Source organism: Nomascus leucogenys, chromosome 4, assembly GCF_006542625.1.
Source record: "Nomascus leucogenys isolate Asia chromosome 4, Asia_NLE_v1, whole genome shotgun sequence".
NCBI classification, from domain to species: domain Eukaryota; kingdom Metazoa; phylum Chordata; class Mammalia; order Primates; family Hylobatidae; genus Nomascus; species Nomascus leucogenys.
In genome coordinates this window covers 85,754,753-85,777,504 of record NC_044384.1, presented here as the reverse complement: position 1 = coordinate 85,777,504, position 22,752 = coordinate 85,754,753, and the positions used below count along the sequence as shown (strand labels likewise).

At 40.2% G+C, this 22,752-nt stretch overlaps 1 protein-coding gene and 1 non-coding gene across 3 annotated transcripts in view; both read right to left on the bottom strand.

Moving 5' to 3' along the window:
* The window catches only part of PACS1 (phosphofurin acidic cluster sorting protein 1), a 161,455-nt gene that overhangs the window by 62,880 nt on the left and 75,823 nt on the right, over positions 1 to 22,752 (bottom strand). The window lies entirely within an intron of this gene.
* LOC115834986 lies at positions 19,870 to 19,974 on the bottom strand. The gene has a single exon (XR_004029966.1). It is a non-coding gene; the product is annotated as a small nucleolar RNA U13 (small nucleolar RNA).

The following is a 22,752-nucleotide window of genomic DNA, read 5'->3' as shown; positions in this document are numbered from 1 at the left end:
TGTGTGTCAGAGATTCAGAAGCAGCTGGGCTAGGTGGTCCTAGCTCAGGGTCTCTTGTGAGGTTGCCATCCAGTTGGTGGCTGGGGCTACAGTCACCTTGATGGAGCTGCAGGATCTGCTTCCCGTGTGGCTGCCTTGCAAGGCTGGCAAGTTTGTACTGGCAGTTGACAGGGAGCCTCAGCTCCTCTCCACATGGAATCCTCCAAGGACTGCTTGATAACCTCATGACATGGCAGCCGGCATCCCACAGTGAGTGGCCCAAGAAAGAGCAAGGCAAAAAGGTGCAATGTATTTTATGATGTAGCCTCAGAAGTCACACTCCATCACTGCTGCAATGTTCCAATGGTTACACAGGTCAGCCCTCTTCAGTGTGGGCATGTGAATCACAGAGAGCCACAGTCACTGGGGAGACCCTGGAGGCTGGCTCACACATTTCATGAAATGTCTTAAGGATATACCATAAAAGTAAGGAAAGGTCCCAGAAAGAAGATCAAGGATAGAAAAAGAAATGATGGACGAAAAAAATTGTAAAAATATAGGGAAATTTAAACAAACATTGCTTTTATAAAACAAGAATGGCAATGTCTGATTTACACACAGTAAATGGTACAACAAGCGTGGTGGGAGGAACTGACTGGATTAAAGCATTTTTTAGGGACTTTAATTGTTTCAGAAGAGAATGGAAATTAACTTTAAACTCTTAAGTATTCACATTCAAAGCTTGAGAGTAAACTAAGAAAATAAAAATTGAATGTCTATCTTTCAAATGCATAGTTTAGAAACTGGCTAACACAGTGAAACCCCGTCTCTACTAAAAATATAAAAAATTAGCGGAGTGTGGTGGCGGGCGCCTGTAGTCCCAGCTACTCGGGAGGCTGAGTCAGGAGAATAGTGTGAACCTGGGAGGTGGAGCTTGCAGAGAGCCGAGATCGTCCCACTGCACTCCAGACTGGGTGACAGAGCGAGACTCCGTTTCAAAAAAAAAAAAGAAAAATGGAATGAGAGAAAAACTGTCAACAAATTCAAAAGGAGACAAAGAAGGCTAAAGAGTCATCCAGAAACAGAGACACCCCCCAAAAAAAAGAACAAATAGAAAGCATAAATTAAGATGGCAGAAAAAACACCTATGGATATCAAAAGCCACAGTAAGTATAAATGTGTTAAACTCGTAAGGTAAAATATATAGATTAGATTTATAAAACAAAACCCACTTATATGCTCTTCATAAGAATTCACCTAGAATAAGACTAGAAAGTTATACCAGATATATAATAATCAAAAGAAAGCTGGAATAGATAATATTAGACAAAACAGAATTACTAGAGACAGAATAATCAGGAAGATAATTCTAGACCTATATAAACTTAATAAAATGGCTTAAAAATAAATACCACAAAAACTGACAGAAGTATAAGACAGTGACAAGCTTACTTATCAGAGGGGCATATTTTAACATACCTCTCTTAGTAATTGATAGTTAAACAGAAAAAAATGCTAACATTACCAATATTCAAATGAACACATGGAATCCAGAACCCCACAACAGGAGAATACAGAATCTTTTCAAACATACATAGAATGTTTTCAAAAATTGATCTTGTATTTAGGTATAAAGTAAGTTACCAACAAATTTCCTTTTTTTTTTTTTTTTTTGAGACAGGGTTTTGTTCTGTCAACCAGGCTGGAGTGCAGTAGTGCAATATCGGCTCACTGCAATCTCTGCCTCCCGAGTAGCTAGGGCTAAGGTGCATGCCACCACACCCTGCAAATTTTTTTTTTTTTTTTTCAGAGATGAGGTTTCATCATGTTGCCCAGGCTGGTCTTGAACTCCTTGACTCAAGCTATCCACCTGTCTCAGCCTCCCAAAGTGCTAGGATTACAGGCATGAGCTACCATGCCCACCCAGCCTTTACCAATACATTTCAAAGAATCAGTAATATGAGAACTACTTTTTCTCATTAAAATGCAATTAAATTAGAAATCAGTAATAAGAAGGTAACTTTAAAGAGAATCCATTTGAAAGTATAAAAACATCCCTGTAAAGAACTCATGGGTCAAAGAAGAAGTTATAATATAAATCAGATAATATTCAGAACCAAACACTAAAATATGACATATCAAAACGTTGCTATGCCATTAAAGCAGGTATTAGGGGAAACTTTATTTTTTTTTAAAGGAAACAACAGCTGTAAGTAGTTATATGAGAAAAGAAGAAATGCTGAAATTAATGAATTAAGCAGCCATTAAGAAGTAAAAAATAAAGGGAGAGCCAAATAAGCCCAAAAATCTAAAAGAAAGCAGGATAAAAGCAAATTTCACAAAATAGAAAGCAAATATATATTAGTCTTAAGAGGCTAATAAAATCTAGAAACCTACAATTGTTTTTCAAGAACATACTCCAGATTAAGCGAAGATATACAAGATTAGACTATGCCACAAACCACTTTATGCAAGTAAAGCTGGAAACTTAGATGAAAAAAGTAGATTTCTAGAAACATATAATGTTACAGAAATTATTAAGGAAGCTAGAGAATGCCTGAAATGTTCTACAACTATTAAAGACAGTGATCAGTAGTTTACACTCTTCTGAAAATGAGAACACCAAGTCCAGATTATCTTCACAGGCAAATTCTACCAAACATTCAAAGAAAATATCATTTTAGTCTTATATACATTCTTCCAGAGGATCAAAAGGAGGAAACACTTTCCAATTCATTTCATAACATTAACATAACCTCAGTACCCAAGAAAGAAAAATTATAAGCCAATCTCTTTTATGATCAGTAATGAAAAATTTTAAAACAAAATATTAGCAAAACAAATAATGTATTTAAAAAATAGCCGGGCACGGTGACTCATGCCTGTAATCCCAGCACTTTGGGAGGCCAAGGTGGGTGGATCATGAGGTCAGGAGTTCGAGACCAGCCTGGCCAACATGGTGAATGAAACTCCATCTCTACTAAAGATACAAAAAAAAAAAAAAATTAGCTGGGCGTGGTGGTGCACACCTGTAATCCCAGCTACTCAGGAGGCTGAGGTAGGAGAATCGCTTGAACCTGGGAGGCAGAGGTCGCAATGAGCCAAGATCGAGCCACTGCATTCCAGCCTAGGTGGCAGGACGAGACTCTGTTTCAAAAAAAAAAAAAAAAAAGTCATGAACCAGTTAGATTTAGATTTATTCCAGGAATTTAAAGATGCTTTAACATTAGAAAACCTATGCATGTAATTCTCCATCATTAACAGATTAAAGGACAAAATATATTATCATTTCAACAGATTTATATCAAGAATTTGGTAAAACTCATCCATTTATGATAAGTCCTCTTATCAAACTTGGAATAGAAAACATTCCTTGACATAAAAGATACACACCAGAAATCTACAGCAAACACTTTAATAGTGAAACATTAGAATGTTCTATTAAAAACTAGGAATAAGACAAGCTGTTCACCATTCCCACTTTTATTCAAGGTTATACTGTTGTCAAGACTCTGGCTATTTGAGAAGGCTGTTCAGCTAAAAGCAAAAAAAGACCCTAGCCAGCTCAGTAACAGAACAAAAAAGACATAAAAATATGAAGTTTGAAATGGAAGAAACAAAAGCCATTATTTGCAGGTTGATTTATGACAGCCTATTTGGGAAATCCAGAAGAATTCTCATTATTAGGATTAATGAGAGATCAACCAGGTTGCTAGATTTCTGTAACTCAAATGCATTTCTAAACACCAGCAACAAAGAATTTAAAAATGTAATTAAAAAAAAATATATGTATACTATTTAGGAAGCAACAAAAAATGTGACACCTAGGGATAAAACAAAATAATAGCAACAGCTACCAACCACTGAGCATTTACTATGTGCCCCTATGAAGTAGAAACATTAGCCCCTATTTTACAGATGAGGAAAATGAAGCACAGAGAGGCTGACTTACCCAAGATGACATTGTAAGCAGCTAGGTGAGGACTGAAACCAACAGGAACCCAAGATGACACTGTAAGCAGCTAAGTGAGGATTGAAACCCATGCAGCCTGGTTCTGAAGCCTTTGCTCTTAAAACCACTACTCTATGCTGTCTCTACACTGTCTCACTCCGTAAGATGTGCAAGACCTGCGTGGAGTTGTAAGATATACTGTATGTATACAAATGTCATTGTAAGACAAAACAGATGCCATGTTCATGCATAAGAGACACTCTAGCATTGATATGTTGATTCTCCTCCGAATTGACATAAAAAATTAATACAACACTGATCAAAATTCCAACAGGATTTTCCACAGATGCTAATTCTAAAATTTATAAGGAGGAGCAGGCCAGGCACGGTGGTTCATGCCTGTCATCCCAACACTTTGGGAGGCCAGGGTGGGCAGATCACTTAAGCCCAGGAGTTCAAGATCATCCTGGGCAACATGGCGAGACCCCATCTCTACAAACAATTTTTAAAAAGTAGCCAGGCTTGGTGGTGGCATGTGCCTGTGGTCCCAGTTACTTGGGATGCTGAGGTGGGAAGATCGCTTGAGCCTGGGAAGTTGAGGTTGCAATGAGCCATGATCATACCACTACAAGACACTCTTGAAGAAAAGAAACAAGGTGGGGAAATTAGGCTATCAGGTATCTAGATTTATTGTAAAGAAACAGTAGTGGAAGCAGTATGGTATTAGTGAAGGAACAACAAAAAGATCAATGAAACAGAATAGAGTGCCCAGAAACAATCCCACAATCATGCAGAGACAATATAAGAAAAAGGCAGTATTTCAATAACTGGGAAAAAAAATAAACTATGAAATGCAAAAAAGGAAATCTGGATCCACACCTCACACCATACATAAAAATAGTCTTCATGTAGCCTAAATACTTATGTGTGAAAGGCAAAATTTTAGAATATTGGACAATATTTTTATGACTCTGAGGTAAGAGTAGATTTCTAAAACTAAGACATTGAAAACAATGAGAAATCCAACTATATTAAAATTAGGAAGTTCTATTCATCAAGAGACACCAAAAAGAGACTCAAAAGACAAGCCAAAGGCAGCTGTGGTAGCTCATGCCTGTAATTCCAGCACTTTGGGAGGCAGAGGTGGGAGGATCAGTTGAGGCCGGGAGTTCAAGTTCGAAGTTGCAGTGAGCTATGACTGTATTCCAGCCTGGATGACACAGAGCAAGACCCTGTCTCAAAAAAAAAAAAAAAAAAAAAAAAAAGACAAGCCAAAGCCATGAACCTGGAGAAGACTGAAACTCCTAATACTGACAAAGGGAAAGAACTATAAGTCTGTAAGAAAAAGACTGACAAATCAATGGAAAAGTGGGCAAAAGACAAGAACAGACGCTCCATGTTTCAGGAAGAGGAAACACTAATGGATAATAAATATACAAAAATATGCTCAAATCATTAGGAATCGGGGAAATGCAAATTGAAATCAAAATACCATTTTACACCCACGAAATTGGCAAAACTAGGTGTGTGTGAAGATGCAGCACGATGGGAACTCATATGCTGCTGGTGGGAGTATCAACTGGTACAATCACTTCAGAAACTATTAGGCATCATCTTTCGAGGCTAAACATATGTGAAGTCCATGATCCAGCAATTTCACTCATTACCAGATGACAAGGGTAAGTTACTCATCTTCCTATGCCTCTGCTCCCTCATCTGAAAAATGAGCATTGTAATAATACCAACTCATAGGGTTGCTCTTAGTGCCCATATATATAAAAGCACTGAGAACACTGCCTGGCCCATTATAAGTTCCTTATATACCTGACAATATTTGCACTGTTCTCATCAGAACCCAAGTGTACACTGTCAGAGGAGCAGACAAATCTGTAAATTCACACAATCAAAAGCTATCCAGCAATGAAAGTGAATGAACTAAGCTTAAGCTGCAGAAAACTACCTATAATATTGTACTATATCAAATTCAAAACCAAGCAAAAATAAATGATTAATTGTGCAGGGAAATACATATAGAGTAAAACTTAAAAGAAGAGGATGAAACCTAAATAAAGTGAGGCTGGGATATTTGAAGGAAACAAGGCAAGGATGTCTAGTGCATGGCAAATGAAGACAGCTGTAAGATGTGACGTCAGGCTGGGCACAGCCACTGCTCACGCCTGTGATCCCAGCACTTTGCGGGGCCAAGGCAGGTGGATCACCTGAGGTCAGGAGTTCGAGAGAGCCTGGCCAACATGGTGAAACCCCATCTCTACAAAAAATACAAAAATTAGCTGGGTGTAGTGGCGGGCACCTGCAGTCTCAGCTACTCGGGAGGCTGAGGCATGAGAATCGCTTGAACCCGGGAGGCGGAGGTTGCAGTGAGCCGAGACCATGCCATTGCACTGCAGCCTGGGTGACAGAGTAAGACTCTGTCTCAAAAACAGAACAAACAAACAAACAAAAAGATGTGAGGTCAGAGGCAAACGGAGGCTGGACCATGCAGTAGGGATCTTTATTTTGTTTATGATGGAAAGCCACTGAAGAATTATAAACAAGGGGGTGATAGATCTGATTTGTGCAAGATCACCCTGCTGCTAGGTGAATAATGGACAAAGAAAGGGGAGAGTGGAAACAGGAAAATCAGGAGGCTGTGGCATGGCCCAGGAAAGACAGGAAGAAGTTTGTTCTGAAGTAGTAGTAAAGCTGGATTTAAGTGTGGAACTCAGGAACACTGACAGAACTGACAGGTCTTGCTGATGATGAACTGAACGTGGGGTATGGGGCAAACAGAAAACTCCAAGATGTTTCTGGGCTTTTGGCTTGAGCAATAGGGTGGATGGATGGTGGTGCTGTTTCATCAGACAAAGGAGACTGGGAGAAGTTTTGGGGTGAATAGGGCAGAAAAGTCAGGACATGCAAGTTTGAGACATCTTAAATATCTGAGTAGAAAACTGAAGTACTATTAGGCCAGCTGCTTATGAGTTTTGATCTCAAGGGAAAGATCAGCCTAGAGAGACAGATTTAGGAGTCGAGGCATAGAGATGATATTTAAAGCAATGGGATTGGCTAAGATCTTCCAGAGGAGAGTTCAGGTAGAAAAGAGAATAGGCCAAGAATGGGACCCTGGGTATTCCAAGGCTTAGAAGTCTGGCAGAGGAGAAAAGTTCGGCAAAGGAAACCGAGGAGCTGCGGATGAGGGAGGAAAACCGGAAGGACGCGCCTTCACAACTTAGAGAAGAAAGTGGTCGAGAAGATGTGTCAGATGCTGACAAGGAGTGGAATGAGCTGAGAACAGAAAACTCATCACTGGATAGGGCAGAATGAAGAATACTGGTGACTACAATACTAGACATTTCAGTGGAGCAGGAAAAACATTTGACTAAAGGATCTTTCCTTCTTAGGAAGACAATCAGTTGCAGATGAAAAGTGAGGACAGAGGACAAGATTTCGAGCTGCAATAAAGGGCATGCTGTACAGCAGAAGGAACCTGCACCTGCAGCTTGGTCTCCACACTGGCCAGCAGTAAGGCCACCAACTCAATTTCTAGCACAGCTGGTTAAGATGTTGGGACCACATGTTCTCCTCTAAGATCTCTTGTGGTTCTGAGAATTCCCTGTTAAGAGAGAAGTGAAGTTTCACTTGAGAATATAGGGATGAGATGTGAAGGGGAACCGGAATGCAATGTCAACAAACTATATACAATATTTTAAAACTGTTATTTAAAAAAAATTTTAGAAGGCCAGGTGCGGTGGCTCACACTTGTAATTCCTGCACTTTGGGAGGCCGAGGCAGGAGGATCACTTGAGCTCAGGAGTTCAAGACCAGCCTGGGCAACATAATGAGACTTCGTCTTTACAAAAAAAAAAAATACATACATATATATATGTGAGTATATATATGTGTATATATATATGTGTATATATATGTGTGTATATATGTGTATATATGTGTATATATGTATATATATGTGTATACATGTGTATATATGTGCATATATGTATATATGTATATATGTGTGTATATATGTATATATGTGTGTATATGTGTATATATATGTGTATATATGTATATATGTGTGTATATATGTATATATATATCTGTATATATATATGTGTATATATATGTGTGTATATATATATGTGTATATATATATATGTATTAAGAGACAGTGATTTCACTATGTTGCCCAGGCTGGATTTGAACTCCTGGGCTCAAAGGATCCTCCTGCCTCAGCCTCCCCAGTAGCTGGGACTATACTAACAAATGAAAATTTTTTTTTAAATAGATCTGGTGTCACTCTAGAACTACATACAAGAAAAATGACATAGCACACAAGTGCCCAGAAAGGTTCAATTATGTCCTACTATATCATTACCCCAGGGTCACTGTGCTATTTTTGAAATCATATAGATCAGGAGTTGATCTGTATCTCCTCTGTAACAAGACCTGAGTGATGAACTGAAAAACGCACGTGGAAGAAATCTTTAACTCTGTAGAGTTCGAAAGCTGCACAGTAATACCAAGAGGCTAAATATGAAGATTTTTGCTCTTTTTCCCAATTATGTAGGCATTACATCCAGATTCTGCCACTTCCCATGAACCGAAAAGCCAGGACAGGAAACACCAACTTGTGATTTCACTCTTTTTCCTTTCTTACTTGCATTCTCTCCTCACTTGACTCCCCTCCCGCAAAGTTCAGCTTCTGACAGTCTTACAATGCTTAAACAGAGTAAGAAAACTGCAATTCGGACTCAAGATGTCTTTATCTACAAAGAAAATTAACATTTTTAAAAATAGGTCACGGAGGCCCAAACAACTTGCTATTTTACCTTTAAATGGTACATTTTAAAGCATTGTATAACCAGCTGGGGTTTTTTGACCAGAGATAATTCCATCTTTCTCTGATCTCCCTTTCTATCCCACCTCAAGGCAAGACCTGTATTTTGCTTTAGAAACAAACAGCTGCACTCAGAGAGAGAAAACAAAATAATCCTTAGACATTCCTGATAAAGGACTTCACAGACAGAAAATACCATTATCTTACTGTTTGAAACCAGAAGACTTTGATTCAAATAACAATACACGTCACATCATAGCTACCTATTCAAAGATCTTCCACCTTGTAAAGAATAATTCTGGGGTATGAATGAGCATCTTTAAGTCTACTGTTGAGACCCCAATACAGGAAGTATAAATTTTAGACCTAAGATCTGAATAATCATCTAGCTTTGTATCAGAAATGTTAGCAGCAATGCTGGGTGTGACTGAGATACTGAGATAGGAGAGCATCAGGTCAGACTACCAATAACTTTTTTATTTTTTTTTTGAGACAGGGTCTCACTCTGTCACCCAGGCTGGAATGCAGTGGAGTGATCTCAGCTCACTGCAACCTCTGCCCACCTCGTTCAAGCAGTTCTCTCACCTTAGCCTCCCTGAGTAGCTAAGACTACAGGCACGCACCACCACACCCAACTAATTTCTGTATTGTTTGGTAGAGATGATGTTGGCCAGGCTGGTCTCAAACTTCTGACCTCAAGTGATCCAACCACCTCGGTCTCCCAAAGTTCTGGGATTACAGGTGTGAGCCACCACACCCAGTCACCAGTAACTATTTTTAAGGAGAAACTGCAATAAACTTTTTTGTACTAATAGGAAATGAGACTTACTTGTATCACTTTTAGATTTCTAGTTATTCTCCAATGGCAAATTTAATAACCATATTCAGTCTTCAAATTTTCCAAATAAAAAGGGTCATCTTATTATACCCATCAGGATTGCTGATATCTAAAATGGTATCTTTGACTTCTCCAAACCCACATTTACTGCGGATAAAATTTTAACATTGCTTACTTGGTTTTACATAATAGACGCATTAGTCTTACCAAATATATTTTTGCATATGTACATAAAATAATTTTCCCATTGACAACTTCAAATTATGCCTTATTTTCATCTCCTAAAGCTGCCACAACAAATTACCACAAACTTGGTGGTTTAAGACAACAATAATTTATTCTCTCATAGCTCTGGAGGCCAGAAGAGCAACACCAAGGTGTAGGCAGGGCTGTGTGGCCTGTAAAGGCTCTAAGGGAGCATCCTGCCTGGCCCCTTCCAGCCCCCAGTGGCTGCTGGGAATCCTGGGCATTCTTGGCCCTGTCACTCCAACCTTGGCCTCTGTCTTCACATAGCCTTTCTCCCGTTTCTATGTCTTAAAACTCTCTCTCCTTCCTCTTATAAGAACACCTCTTACACAGGCACGGTGGCTCAGGCCTGTAATCCCAGCACTTTGGGAAGCTGAGGTGGGCAGATCACCTAAGGTCAGGAGTTCTAGACCAGCCTGGTCAACATGGAGAAACCCTGTCTCTACTAAAAATACAAAAATTAGCCTGGCGTGGTGATGGGTGCCTGTAATCCCAGCTACTGGGAAGGCTGTGGCAGGAGAATCACTTGAATCTGGGAGGCAGAGCTTGCGGTGAGCTGAGATCGCACCACTGCACTCCAGCCTGGGCAACAGAGATGCTGTCTCAAAAAAAAAAAAAAAAAAATAACCAACAACAACAAAAAAATACATCAGTCATTAGATTTCAGGTCTATCTTCAATCAAAGATTATCTTATCTTCAAAGACTCTCGATCTAAATAAGGTCACATTCCTAAGTACCAGGGGTTACTTGAGGGCCAATATTCAACCCACTACAGCAATTAATATCCATCAGGTTGGGCTCCTAAAATAATGCATGTTTGCCTCTCATGGCAATCATCACATTCCTCCTGGAATCCAACCTGACTCTGGAAAAGCTATTATTTATAGGAAGTCAATAGGGAATCTCTCGAGGCTGTGAATGCTCATTCTCTAATTTATCTGTTTTGCAAATCAGAGTAAGGGTTTTTCCGTAGGAAAAAAAAATGTAGCCAATTGAATTTCTACTTACTTTTCTGGCTGAGATTTAAAGTGGGAATTTATTCATTGTCCCAATGAAATTAGAGTAATAGGATCTTTTTTTTATTACCCACAATATAGACATTCTTATCTTTTACTTGAGTTTTAAACCATGGGTTTATTCACTTTTTTTTCTAATTGCCCAGGAAGAAATTATTTTCCATTTAGCTAGGGGGAACTAAGATTCCATCTGCTCTACTTCAGTTTCCTTTCTCCACTCTAGTGCCCTCTTTATTTTTATTTATTTGGTGTTTTTATTTTTGTTTTAGAGATAGATTCTTGCTCTGTCCCTCAGGCTAGAGTACAGTAATGTGATCTCAGCTCACTGAAGCTTTGAACTCCTGGGCTCTGATGATCCTAACCCCCTCAGCCTCCTGAGTAGCTGAAATGACAGGTACATGCCACCACGCCCGGCTAATTTTTTTTTAGTGCCTTTCAGCTATCTGCCAGGTCATGCAAATTACATATTTGTGTATGTTTGTTTATCCCCTGTAGCACTTCTTGCCTGCTGACACCACTCATTAGTGCTATATATATATACATATATATATATATTCTCTATTTCAGAAGCTGATGAAATTTCTTTAAACCTTGGCCATACACACAGAGAGAATAACAACAACACAAACACATACACTTACCTCTGCCTCACCTATTCTAGATGCTCTACATATATTAGCATCCTTTATCCTCACTAAGTGAGGGGTACTATTAGCCACATCTTACAGATGAGCAAACTGAGAGAGATGAACAGAGATTAGTAAAGAGTGGGACCTGAATATGAACCCAGGTAGGTGGCTTCAGAGTCCATGTTCTTAACCACAATGCAAGCAAGACTGCCTCTGAGGATGTGCCCAGATGCTAACACTGTTCTGTTAGTGGTGAGGTGATAGACGAGTTTTTAAAAAATGCATTTTGGTCAGGTGTGGTGGCTCACACCTATAATCCTAGCACTTTGGGAGGCCGAGGCAGGAGGATCGCTTGAGCCTAAGGAGTTCAAGACCAGCCTGGGAAACATAGCGAGACGTCATCCCCACCCTCACTCCCCTGCCAAAAAAAAAATCAGCCAGGCATGGTGGCACATGCCTGTAGTCCTAGCTACTTGGGAGGCTGAGGTGGAAGAATCACTCGAGCCCAGGAGATTGAGGATACAGTGAGTCATGTTGGGGCTACCGTACTCCATCTTGGCCAAGGGACCTCATCTCAAAAAAAAATAAGCTTTTCTATATATCCCACATTTCCTATAAAGATCATGCGTTAATTTTTTTAATCAGGAAAATTTTTTTTAAACAAAACTTTCACAATTTGTGGGGGTGTAACATCATAATGGCAAACATATAACACTATAAGCCAGATACTGTTATGTGCAATGTATATAATTTAATCCTCAAAACAATTATCATCATTATTTTATATTTGAGAAAACTGAGGTGCAGAAAAATTCAGTAGATTACCTGAGGTCACGCAGCTAGTAGGTGTCAGCCAGGATCTAGCACCAATCTGTGTTAACTAGGTTAGGCTGCCTAAATTAGATATAAAACTTCGGTGTCAAACTCCCATTTGAATTACAGTCACACTGCACTAATGCGTTGAAGAACACAGACCATGTCCAACTCTTATTTGAATCTAACTCCTAGCACAGTGGTTTAAAACAAAACAGGAAATGTGTAGCTTATTTAATTAAACTATAACCTTTACCATTCAATATAAATATACTAAGGGGAGAAAATAAATCTGTTTCACCACACAAAATATTAAAAAACCCAAGTGTTATCATTCTAACAGACTTCTTAATTGGACAATACTAGCCCAGATTAAAGGGCATTTAAATTACCCCTTTCTAAACAGTGTCACAAATGCAGAATATTTTCTCCCTCTGCCGCTGGATGAGCTGGGCATGTTGCCAGATCTTTTTCTAATTAGCTCCTGTGGTTAATTTCTTAATCTGTTAGCATTTCCTTACAGCTTGTTAAATGTAAAGATAGCTGAACTTTTTCCACTGTTTCTGTGAAAGTGGAGTAATCTTCCATGTCAGTCTCATAAGGGTGGATTAATCAACATTAAACAGCTGCCATCCTACACTTACCAGATCAGCAAATACCACTTGCTCCCCCGCCCCCCAAACTGAAAAACCTACGACAATCTCCTGGCCAGGCTGTGGGGAAGCAGGCACTAGTACCTAGCTTGTGGGAATGTAACTGGCACACCCCTATGGAGGGCAGTTTGGTAATGTCTCCCCACCTTGCATATGCACATACTCTTTGACTCAGTATTTCTTTTTTTTTTGAGACTGAGTTTTGCTCTTGTTGCCCAGGCTGGAGGGCAATGGCGTGATCTCGGGTCACCGCAACCTCCGCCTCCCGGGTTTAAGTGATTCTCCTGCCTCAGCTTCCTGAGTATCTGGGATTACAGACATGCACCACCATGCCCAGCTAATTTTGTATTTTTAGTAGACACGGGGTTTCTCCATGTTGGTCAGGCTGGTCTCGAACTCCCGACTTCAGGTGATCCACCAGCCTTGGCCTCCCAAAGTGCTGGGATTACAGGCGTGAGCCACCACACCCGGCCGAGACCCTGCATTTCTGAAAACATTTTTCACTCTTGATTTGACAGTTTGACTAGGAGTAGAATTATAGACTGAAAATTTTTCCATCAGGCTTTAGATGGCATTAATCTATTATCTTTTAGATCCCAGTGCTATTGTTAACTGGTCTAATATCACTTGTTTTAGATCATTTTTATGTGACTTTTCTCTCTGATGCCTTTAAAATTTGTCATCAGTGTCACAAAATTTTATGACAATGTACTGTTGAGGGTCTTTTTCATCACTTTTTTCATTCTGGACACTGGGTGAGCTCTTATCCATCTGAGACATTTTTGGGGAAAACCTCTTGTGTTGCTTTTTAAATAATGCCTTGTCCTTCACCTTTCTAGAACTCCAATAGTCAGATGTTGGACCTCCTAGATATCCTTTAATTTTCTTTTTTCTTCCACTTATTGTCTGTTATCTTTGACCAACTGCTTTACTTTACTCTCTCTGCCACCCAGGTTGGAGCGTGGTGGTGTGGTCATAGCTCACTGCACCCTAGAACTCCTGGGCTCACCCAATACTCCCACCTCAGCCACCCAAGTACTTAGAACTAGGGGTGTGCCCCACCACACCCAGTTAGTTTTTTCTATTTTTGTAGAGACAGGGTATCACCATATTGCACAGGCTGGTCTTAAAGTCTTGGTCTCAAGTGAGCCTTCTATACTGGCCTCCCAAAGTGTTGGGATTACAGTTGTAAGCCACCACGCCCGGCCTACCTTCCAACTGCTTTACTGCAATCTTCACTTAGTGAGATTTTTCAATTCTCAAGAACATTCTTGAATAGTTCCTTTACATGGCATCCTGCTCTTGTTTCCTTGATGTAACATCTTATCTCTGAGGAATTTGTTTTTCAAAGTGCAGGCCGGGCACAGTGGCTCACACGTGTAGTCCCAGCACTTTGGGAAGTCAAAGCCAGTGGATCACTCGAGCTCAGGAGTTCGCGACTAGTCTGGGCAACATGGCAAAACCTTGTCTCTACAAAAAATAAAAAAAAACTAGCCAGGTGTGGTGGTGCATATCTGTAGTCTCAGTTACTTGGGAGGCTGAGGTGAGATCACTTGAGTCCAGGGGAAGGAGGCTGCAGTGAGCCGAGACTGTGATCATGCCACTGCACTCCAGCCTGGGCAACAGAGCCAGACGCTGTCTCAAAAAACAAAAGAGGTGCTGAAGAGCTAACTAGAAATTCTATGTGGATGAGCACCGCTTGCTTACTGTGGGACCTCACAGCATGTGATGGGATAAGGAAATTCTAAATACTATGTTTGTTTGTTTTTTTTTCCCATAGGCTAGTCAATTTCCCCAGACAGAAATGTGATAATGTCCTGGCTGAGGGGCTTATAAATGAGTGTTCTAGGAGCCAAGGATGGGTCAGTTGCTCTGAGGTAAGTCTTTCAATGTCTTGGTGGGCAGAGATGGTGTCTGTGATAACAAGCCCCATAGCCAAGACAGTAGGAGCCAAGACAGGAAGGTAGGTGGAAAGATCTGGCTGAATATGCAGACATCAACTTGATCTACTATTTTAGGTAAGAAACCTGCCTCCCATCCTCATTTGTAACAGGGTTTCCCCAGGTTAGACTTTGACACACATATTCTTTGGGGATGGGGATCTGGGGTGCTAACTCTTCCACATTCAGACTTTCAACTCATTTTCCTGTTTTCAGCCCCAGCGTACATCCTATATTCGCAGGTACCTAAAACTTATCTCAGAACATGGCCCACATGTGGCTGAAAACAGGATTGCTTCCTGTTAGCTTCCTCCACTGCAAATACTTACTGGAGCAGATAAAGTTGAAACCTAAATTACTCATCATATATGCACCTACATTTCAGTTTTCAAAATTTTGTAGGGAAAAATTCTGGCCCACTGCGATCTCCTCTCCCAATCTCTTCATCCTTATAGATTTGTAACTTTTTAAAAAGAAAATTCCTTTACTGTCATTTTAGTGGGGTTGGGGAGGGAGGAAATATAATCCATCCCATTTCTCCATCTTTTCTAAAAGTCTCTCCTGACCCTGAAGACATCTGTTCATTTGTCATTGGTCACAACTTGGTAACATGTACCATCCTACGTAATTGAGGGGAGACAAAATTATCAAACAAAGCAAAATGACCAGAACTTGGGGTCAGAACATTCTTCCTAGAAGAACATCACCACAAAGAGGAATCTGATACCTGAACAAGAAAGAGGTTCTGGGAAAGAGAATAAACAACCTAAAGTATAATCATCACCTAGAGAGTGAATACTGAATAGCTGCCTTTATTAAACCACGGAAAGATTTTATTTTTGAGACAGAGTCTCGCTCTGTCGCCCAGGCTGGAGTGCAGTGGTGCCATCTTGGCTCACTGCAAGCTCTACCTCCCAAGTTCATGCCATTCTCCTGCCTCAGCCTCCCAAGTAGCTGGGATTACAGGTGCCCGCCACCATGCCCGGGTAATTTTTTGTATTTTTAGTAGAAACAGGGTTTCACCGTGTTAGCCAGGATGGTGTCGATCTCCTGACCTCGTGATCCGCCTGCCTCGGCCTTCCAAAGTGCTGGGATTACAGATATGAGCCACCGTGCCCGGCCGGTAAGATTTTTTTTTTAAATCAACCTTAGGCCGGGCACAGTGGCTCAGGCCTGTAATCCCAGCACTTTGAGAGGCCAAGACGGACGGATCACTTAAGGCCAGGAGTTCAAGATCAGCCTGGCCACCATGGTGAAACCCCATCGCTACTAAAAACACAAAAATTAGCTGGGCATGGTGGTGCATGCCTGTAATCCCAGCTGCGGGAAGCAGGAGAATCGCTTGAACCCGGGGGTGGGGGGCAGAGGTTGCAGTGAGCCGAGATCACATACCACTGCACTCCAGCCTGGGGGACACAGCAAGACTCTGTCTTAAAAAAAAAAAATATATATATATATATATAAAATTAAAAAAAGAAACAACTTTGTGGAGGATATAATTTACAGACAATAAACAAAATTTACATATAATTTACATAAAACATACCAGTGTCAACACCCCCACAATAAAGACACTGAGCATTTCCATCACCCATGAAAGTTCCTTTATGCCTCTTTGCAATCTTCCCTCCACCCAAGCCCCAGGCAATCACTCCTCTATTTTCTTGTCACTATCCACTGGTTTGCACCTTTGAGATTTTTATATAAGTATACAGCATGTACACCTCTGGGTCTGGCTTCTTTCGCAAAGCATGTTTTTGAGCCGGATACATGCTGTCTAGAGCTCCTTTTTCCTGTTCAGAGCTCTCATTGGACGGGGACAGCACAGTTTGTTCATCCATTTGCTGATGAGCCCCCGGATTGTTTCCAGCCTTTGGCCATCATGAATACACTGCTATGAACACTCATAGAGAAGCCTCTGCGTTTTCATTCCTCTCAGATAAATATCTAGGCATGGAATTACTGTATCCTTGAGTAACTGTTGTTTAACTTTAAAACAAAGTACTGTTTTCTGAACTAGTACTACTTCACATTCTCAACAGAGGATATGAAAGTTCTGCTTGTGCCACATACTTGCCAACACCTGGCGCTATCGGTCTCTTAAATTTTAGGCATACATAGAGGGTAAAGAGCGGTAGTTCAATATGGCTGGAAATTGCTTTTCTCTGATGATTAATAATATGAAGTATTTTCTGTAGCTCCTGGCTACTGTTTTATCTTACCTTGTGAAGTATACTTTGAAATCTTTTGTGCATTTAAAAAATGGGGTTACTATTATTGAATTGTAAGAGTTCTTTACAATCCTTCGTCAGATTTATCTATTGTAAACATTTTATCCCATATTGTACATTTTCTTCATTCCTTTCTGAAGAGCAAACATTTTAATTTTGATAAAGTCCAATTTAGCATTCATTTATTTTATGGCATGTGCTTTTTGTATCCTACTTAGAAAATGTTTTCACACCCAGAAGTCACATGAACGTTTTCCCCTGTAATTTTTCCAGAAGCTTTATAGTATTAACTCATTTAGGACTTTGGTCCGTTTTGAGTTTTCTGGGCAGCATATCAGGTATGGGTTAATGTCTGTTTTCTTCCACACAGATATTTAGTTGCTGCTGTACCATGTGTTGAAAAGATGTTCCTTTCCCCATTGAATTGCCTCAGGACCTTTGCTGCAAATCAATTAACTATTTACGTGTGGATCTATTTCTGGATTCCATCTTCTCATTTATGTACATGTCTATTATTTTGCCAGTATCACAGCCTTGCGGTGCTGTAAAAGTCAGTCTTCAATTTTTGCTGGCTTTGCCAGTTCTAAGTACTCTGCATTCCATACACATTCTAGAACCAGCTTTTCAATTTCTACAACGAAAATACAGCAGAAATTTTGATTGAGAATGTATTGAATCTACAGATGAATTTGTAGAAAATTGCTTATGTTTATGATACTGAGATTTCCAATCCACAAGCCTATTTATACTAATATTTTGTAGTTTTCGGTAAGTTTTACATACATTTTGTTAAATTTATCCCTAGTACTTCACGTATTTGAATGATACGGCAAGTGGAACACTATACTTAAAAATTTTTTTCCAGTTATGTTTTTTTTGGTATTCTGACCAAAACATAAATGGTTTTCTTGATATACTGACCTTGTATTCTCTTACAGTAGTGAGATCCTACTGTATCTCGCTAAACTCACTTACCAGTCCTAGTAGCCTTTTTATTTTTATTTTTTAGAGACAGGATTTCACTCTGTTGCCCAGGCTGGAGGGCAGTGGTGCTATCATAGCTCACTGCAGCCTTGAATTCCCAGGCTCAAGCAATTCTCCTGCCTCAGCCCCTAGAGCAGCTAGGACTACAGGTGTGCACCACTACAATGAGCTAATTTTTAAAACTTTTTTGCAGAGATGAGATCTCACTATGTTGCCCAGGCTGGTCTTGAATTCCTGGCCTCAAGCAATACTCTTGCCTTGGACTCTCAAAGCACTGGGATTACTGACGTGAGCCACTGCACCTGGTTCAGTATTTTGAAGCTGTTATCAGGGACATACACATTGAAGATTTTTATAGCTCTGTAAGATATTGACCTTTTTATCATTATAAAGTATCCTTCATCTCTAACAATATTCCTCGTTTTAAAATTTATTTCATTTGATGTTAATATCGCCACTTCAGCTTTCTTATGTGTATTCTTTTCATGATATAATCTTTTTCCATCCTTTTACTTTTAACCTGTGTCTCTGTGTTTAAAGTGTGTCTCTTCTAAGCAGGTAAAATGTACAAATCTTACAACAGTAAATTTCCATTTGCCCTGCCCCATCTTAGTGCTACTGTTGTCATAATTACACCTATATATACATTATATGTTTAAAAGGCTTTGTTTGTTTTTTGTTTTGTTTTTTTTTGAGACAGAATCTCACTCTGTCACCCAGGCTGGAGTGCAGTGGCGCCATCTCCGCTCACTGCAAGCTCCGCCTCCCGAGTTCACATCATTCTCTTGCCTCAGCCTCCCGAGTAGCTGGGACTACAGGTGCCTGCCACCACGCCTGGCTAATCTTTTGTATTTTTGGTAGAGATGGGGTTTCACCGTGTTAGCCAGGATGGTCTCCATCTCCCGACCTCGTGATCTGCCTGCCTCAGCCTCCCAAAGTGCTAGGATTACAGGCGTGAGCCACCGCGCCCGGGCAGGTTTTTTATTTTTTAGGTAGAGAAAAGGTCTCACTATGTTGCCCAAGCTGGCCTCAAATTTCTGGGCTCAAGCAATCCTCCCACCTTGGCTTCCCAAAGGGCTGAGATTATAGGTGTGAGCCACCGTGACCAACCTATATGTACATTATAAACCCAGCACTACAGTGTTAACAAAATCTTTAAAATCTTGTTTCTTATGTCACCAGCAGGCACAGTGGCACACGCCTGTAGTCTCTGCTACTCAGGAGGCTGAAGCAGGATGATAGCTTGAGCCCAGGAGTTCAAGGCTATAGTGCACCATAATTGTCCTTGTGAATAGCCAACGCACTCAAGCCTGGGCAACACAGTGAAACCCCCATCTCAAAAAAAAATCATATGTATCTTAAAGAAATTAGAGAAGGAAAAAAATTCATAGCCTTTTATATTTACCTTTTATATTTACTATTTCCAGTGCTCTTCATTTCTTCCTGTAGATGAGTTACCACCTGGTATCATTTCCCTTCATTCTGAAAACTTCTTTTAGTTGAAGTCTGCTGGTGATGAATTCTCTCAATTTTTGTTTTTCTGAAAATGTCTTTAGCCCTCATTTTTGAAAATTTGTTTCTCTAGATACTGGATTTTTGGTTGACAGGGTTTTTCTTTCAGTATTTGACTATACTATTCCAGTGTCTTTTGGCCTCCTTCATTTCTGATGAAAAGTCAGTCACATTTGTAACACTGATCCCTTTTATGTAATGTGTCACTTTTCTCTACCTGCTTCCCCTCCCCACGCAAGTTCAGAGATGTAATGTGCTGATGTTGTAACAAGGTTCAGAGGGTGGCACACCTCACACACATGCATGAACACCCAATTGTCACACTCATGAGCTGCAAAAGGATCTCTATCTGCTTTTAGGATTTTCTTTTTATCTTTGGTTTCAGCAATTTGACTATGATGTGCCTATGAGTGCTTTTTCTTTGTGCTTAGACTCCACTGAACTTCTTGAATCTACAGTGTTTTCTACCATATTTAAGAAGTTTGGGGATATTATTTCTTCAAATATTGTTTTTTGCCTATTTTTCTCTCCCCTTTCTAGGACTCCAGGTACACTTATATTAGGCTACCTGATATCGTCCTACAAATCTCTGAGGCTCTACTCACTTTTCTTCAATCTTTGCTCCTCTCTTCATTGGATGGGATAATTTCTATTGATCTATCTTCAATGGTACAGATTCTTTTCTCTGTCATTTCAAAACCGCTGTTGAGCACATCTAGTGAACTTTTTTTTTTCTTTTGAGACATGTTGTCAGCCAGGCTAGAGTGCAGTGGCACGATCACAGCTCACTGCAGCCTCGATCTCTTGGGCTCAAACGATCCTCCCACCTCAGCCTCCCAAGTAGCTGGGACTATGGGTACATACCATCATGCCTGGCTCATTTTAAAATTGCTTTGTAGAGGTGGGGTCTCACTATGTTGCCCGGGCTGGTCTCAAACTCCTGAGCTCAAGTGATCCTCTTGCCTTGACCTCCCAAAGTTGTGGGATTAGAGGTGTAAGCCACTGCACCCAGCCTCCAGTGAGTTTTTATTTCAGCTATTACTTATTTGAGCTCTACAACTTCCATTTTTTCACTTTCCATTTCTTTGTTACAATTTATCTGTTCACTTATTTTTCCTTTAATTCTTTTGATCAAATTTTCCTATAATTCTTTGATCATAGGACAGTGGCTTTGCAGTCTGCCTGCAAAATCCAACACTACCCACTTAGACGCTCAGAGTCAGTGTCTACTGACTGCTTTTCTTCCTGAGTATGAATTAAGACTTTCCACTTTATTTACATGTCTAGTAATCGTAGATTGAAAACTTGGCATTGTAGATAAAATGTTATAGCAACTCTGGATTCTACTGTGTTCTTCTGAGGACTTTCTCTTTTTATATTCTAGTAGGCAGTTAACTTGCCTGGATTCAAACTGCAAACTGTCTCTCCTGTCGTATGAAGCAGCTGCTATCTCTGCTCAGCTCTTACAACGTCTAGCCTAGCTCCCTGGGGTCTCCCATGCTTCTGTGTAATCTGGCAGACACCCAGGGATTTAGGCTGATCATACTCAGATTTAGGGGCTCACACTCTCTGTGACTTTTGTGTTCTTGTGATTTCCTCCTAAGTTTTCAGCTGCTTGGGCAATATTAGGGTCTTTCCTCTGAACCCCAAGCCAGTAAGGCTTCAGCTTTCCAGTGCTTCGCTGCTCACAGTTTAGGGATATACTGTTTTAAAAAGCATGAACCTCACAGATCTCATCTAGTATAGGTCTGTCTTTTTTTTTTTTGAGACGGAGTCTTGCTCTGTCGCCCAGGCTGGAGTGCAGTGGCGCGATCTTGGCTCACTGCAAGCTCCGCCTCCCAGGTTCACGCCATTCTCCTGCCTCAGCCTCCCGAGTAGCTGGGACTACAGGTGCCCACCACCACGCCCGGCTAATTTTTTGTATTTTTAGTAGAGACGGGGTTTCACTGTGTTAGCCAGGATGGTCTCGATCTCCTGACCTCGTGATCTGCCCGCCTTGGCCTCCCAAAGGTCTGTCTTTTAAGGGTAGATTCCTCTCTACCCTCTGCCTGCTTGCTGTTTCATTGGATGGCTGGTTTTTTTGTTTTTGTTTTGCTGGGCTCCCTGGGACTTCACTATACAATTAGAGTTTAATAGTCAACCAGGAATTTGGGCAGTTTTCACTCAGATGTGGGGCCTCACCCTTTCTGTAGTCCTCTCTTGTTTCCAGGATTCCCCCCTGAACTTTCCAGCTTCTCTTCTATCCCTGACTTCTCTTCTTTGGCACCTCTCATCTGTAAAGCTGCAGCTTTCCACTATCATTTCTTTCTACTGAAACCACCATGGGTACTGATGCATAACTTCTGGCAAAAAAGTCATAAACTTGCAACTTTTGCTCCTTCTATTATAGTGTTTCAGGGTCAATTCTCCTCAGATTCTAGGGAAAGCTTTTGGATGCTTTTAGTTGTTTCTTATATTTCACCCACATCTTTCAATTGTGATCTGTAGGAGGGTTTATGCAACCACTTCACTCAATCTCCCTTAATGGAAATTTCCTCTAATCCAACAGAAAGTAATTTACTTTTTGGATTTTTAAAAATAACACCTTACTTTTAAAAGCATAGTGCTATAAACAAAATATTTAAAAGTAACACGTTTTCAAGTAATGAACAATAACACTTCAGTGGCAAAGTCCTAATTGTCTTTAGAAATTTATTAGATCAAATAATCCAAATGTTGCATGTGATAAAGCCATATAGCAAAAGTAGAAAGGCTTAAAATGTTTTTTTTTTTCTATTTTAGTGAAAAGGAAACAACATAAAAGAAAAAGAATAGCTCAGTTAGACACAGGAATTCTGTTCCTAGAAACAGAATCTGTTTCCTGCCTAGAAGTCAGCAAAACCTAGTCTGTTCTACATTTAGTAACTGGAGAAGATGGGAAAAGCTAGAGCTCTTTGTTTCGGTTTTGTTTTGGTTTTGTTAGTCTCAATGGTTATTTTTGGGAGAAAGAGAAAGAACATATGTCAGTGGATCAAATAACTGTATTATAGATTACTGTATTGGATTCCAATTGCTGTAGAGAATAATTACTATTTTATATGTCTTTAATAAAGTATAAATATTCACAGATGGTCTGTTATGT